We start from the raw sequence: 3,628 nt of genomic DNA on the forward strand, positions 1-3,628 counted from the left end.
AAAAAACTGCATGACAATGGTGCTGCCCTCTATTTACACATTGTAACAATATCGCAGAATGAATTAGTTGAAACGTGAATATTTTTAGATAGAGGCTGGGAACGTAACAACTTATATGGTACAAGGTATTCTACACCTCTTCACTATACACAGGAAAGATAGAAAATTTTCTTTTTCAAAGAATAGGGTAAGTTTTGTGCAAAATTTAGGGGGGGGGGGTTATACTGTAAAAGCAAAGGTGTATATTTAGGCCACAGCTTCATCACCAGGTGATGAGAATAGCATAAGGAATTGCTATCACAACAGCCCTAAACCTGGCCTGCCTAACCTAACAAATGCATTTAGGAATGTAATACCCCTTCATACCTACATCGCGGGCATTGTATTGGTAAGACTGCAGAATATGGGCTGCTTAGGAGGAACGCGGTTAATAATTTTTTGGTAACGTTTTGTAGTTAGTAATCGGGAAAAGTAAGTTTTAAGGTGCGGAAAATTTTTTTTCTTTAAAAAAACAACAGAAAAACGTGTCCAGGTTGGGCGGTATTGAAATCGTAGCAACGAAGGAAAAGGCATATTCCTGCACAAATCTAGCGAAAGCAAAAAATGCCTATGTTGTTAGGTAGCTAGGTTTAGTTCACTTAGCCTAAATAATAGTCACTGTATTTATGCTAATGAAACCTAACCTAACAGGCCTAACCTAACAGGCCTAACCTAACCTTGTAGGCATTCCTCGAAGAAATAATGAAAGGAACTGTGCGTAAACAATATGGACACGATCGAATGGAGAAATGCATTGCTTTTAGTAGCACGAAAAACATTTTTTACGCGCAATAATATAATAGTAATCGTAAAAGGAACACCGGAAAATGGAAGTAGAAGGTACGTACTTTCAGGGGATATAAATTTTGTTAGTCTATTTAGAGGAAAAAAGCAGGCCATGTTCTGCAGTGAGACCATTGTATTTACGGAAGAATTTTAATGCTAACAGCCCCATATTTGAGCTTCCTAACCTAACAGTGAAAGCATTTAGGTGTGTAATAATTATTCATACCAACGTCAAGTGACATTAGCAGCATCAGCAGTCCACAACGGAACACTTTGCAGTATTCTTCCACGTTATTTTATTTGTGTGCGCTGGAAATGTTCACTGCAATAGTGGTACCCTTGTCCCTCTGTACCCCAAAAGAAAGTGAAATATCTTGCATTGTTTATGAAGATTTTGTTGTTTATGAACGTTTTCAGTTGATTTTAGCTTTCGGAAATGTGTTATTGTGAAGTAAAGTACGTTTGTTTCCTTAGCATGTTACTTAACTGTGAAGCAGAGCAGTCCGAAGGCTTCACGCAAGTGAACATAGCACCCAAAACGACTTTCCACAAAAGCAGCTATAATTTTACGTAGTTAGGTTACGATTGTTAGGTTTGGTACTGATAGTCATTTTAGGCGTATTCTTTCGCTATTTTACTGTACATAAAAACAATTTTTACCAACAAAAAGTGGCGAAAATACTTAGAAATTTAAGATTTTATCTTACGTGTGCCATTCTATGGTATCAAATATATCCGTTATTTGTGCTTTCCTAAAGCTGGAACCACTTTTACATTACATAAAACATTGAAATCTGTCGATTAAAAAAAATTCGACGTAATTCTCGAGGGGTACAGTGGGTAAACGGTCCCGCGATAGTCAGCCACGCTCGGCAGAATGATAACAAACTCTACATGCTTGATTACGTTACACGTAGAAATAGGAAATAAATTACACGGTACGTGAGTAATTCTGTTGTGTGTATATATATATCCATTTTGGTACTAGTTTACTATCCTTCGGACACATTTATTTATTTTTACAGAAGAAACTACTTACCGTAATAAGTTCCTGTAGCATTGTCGAACATCGGGAAGGTGTTTTGTGTGATGTGGGAATGTTTCATAGCTGAAATTCATGTTGTTTGTTGAAAATTAATTCTCCGACGGAGAATAGCTAGCCCCACGAACCATTGGCGCGTGGATAGGTTAGTTCTGTTAGGTTAGGAAACATAGTTAAAATTTGGTGTCGTGTTAGTATCAGGATCTAGACATTGGAAATAATTGCGAACCATTGACGCTAGCCCCACAAACCTTTGGCGCTAGCTAGCCCAACGAACCATTGGCGCTAGCCCCACGAACCATTGACGCTAGCCCCACGAACCATTGGCACGTGGTTAGGTTAGGCAAACATAGTTAAAATTTGGTGTCGTGGTAGTATCAAGAATATATATATTTGGTTGTGAAACAAAAAAAATCGCGAAAATCGACAGTTTCCATTCCGAAAACTAACGCCTTATTTTCGCTTATTTTGCAATTTCTAGATGTTCTACACCTTCAGGAATGTTCCGCGAAGCAGATACGTAAGTACGAATGTCAAAAATTGACGAAACGAAAACATTAGAGGTGTCCGAATGATAGTAAATTTTTACCTATATTTTTAATATGTATGTTCACACACACCACTATAATTTCACAATAAAAGTAACATACTTTTCGCACTAATCTGAAACTGACTTTGTTTCCAATCATGGAGGAAGCAGAATTAATAGTAGGCTATATTTAATTTATTTAATGTTGGGAATGCTGTATTTTCGTCGTAAAAAAGACTACTGTTAAAAAGTAAATATTAATACACTTACCTCTGTCTTTACAAAGACGATTGTCCCATGAAACGAAGCTCAAACCACGCTACTCTTATGTGTTTGGCTTCGTCGGTGCGGAGCGTCATTCAACTTCTTTGGCGCAGTGGATGATGGGAAGCAACGAGGCAGCTATCGCAAGTAACTTCGCCGAAAGATCCCTGTGTAAGATGTAACGAGCTCCAAAAATGAAAGCACCACGCAACGTTAAAGCAACCACGACAGGAAACACTGAACTATGTTATGTAAATGAGACTTCGTAACCTTTCAGAAACATGATTCTGACTTCGTGTGCTGTATGGGTGGCGCCGTGAAACGAAAAAGTTTGGGAACCCCTGCAATAGTCCATTGTAATGTGAACCGTGGTAGGTACTCAAGGTCATAAGTACACACACTTCAATTCTTTTCATGATCCTTGGCATGGAACTGATGTTCGGAACCGGACTACTTTTAACTGGAACACCCTATATATACGGATATTACATATATATTCAAAAGTGCCTTCTCTATTATAATATGCGGATTAAGGGTGTATCATCATCATCATTCTACCATACATGTCAATGTGTAAAAGTCGGTGGCGGCGATTAGGGGAGCGTGGGGGTGGGGGGTAGTTGCCTCCCACTTGTTGCCACTTCACAATGGCCTCTTAATGTTAAGCCTTGTCTACGAAGTAGAAGTAAACTGTCCTTCCCCCCCGCCTGCCCTAAGTTCTCGCCCAATTAGGGCAATTGTAGCCCAATTGTCGCTACTGTTTGAAATTAAATGATTTCTCCCATATTTAATGGAAACATAATACTAAGTTTATGGAAGTATGTTCTCCATATAACGTTCCACGATACTTAGTGCATACCTTAAAAAAAGTTTCTGTATAGAACTATGGTGAAGTTATTTCCGTGTAAGTTGCTTTCCTTTACATGAAAATAACTTCCCCAAAGGGTGGAAATAATTTAATTGGACAC

This window comes from Lepisma saccharinum, chromosome 18 (genome assembly GCF_977018435.1).
Source record: "Lepisma saccharinum chromosome 18, izLepSacc3.1, whole genome shotgun sequence".
In the NCBI taxonomy this organism is placed as follows: domain Eukaryota; kingdom Metazoa; phylum Arthropoda; class Insecta; order Zygentoma; family Lepismatidae; genus Lepisma; species Lepisma saccharinum.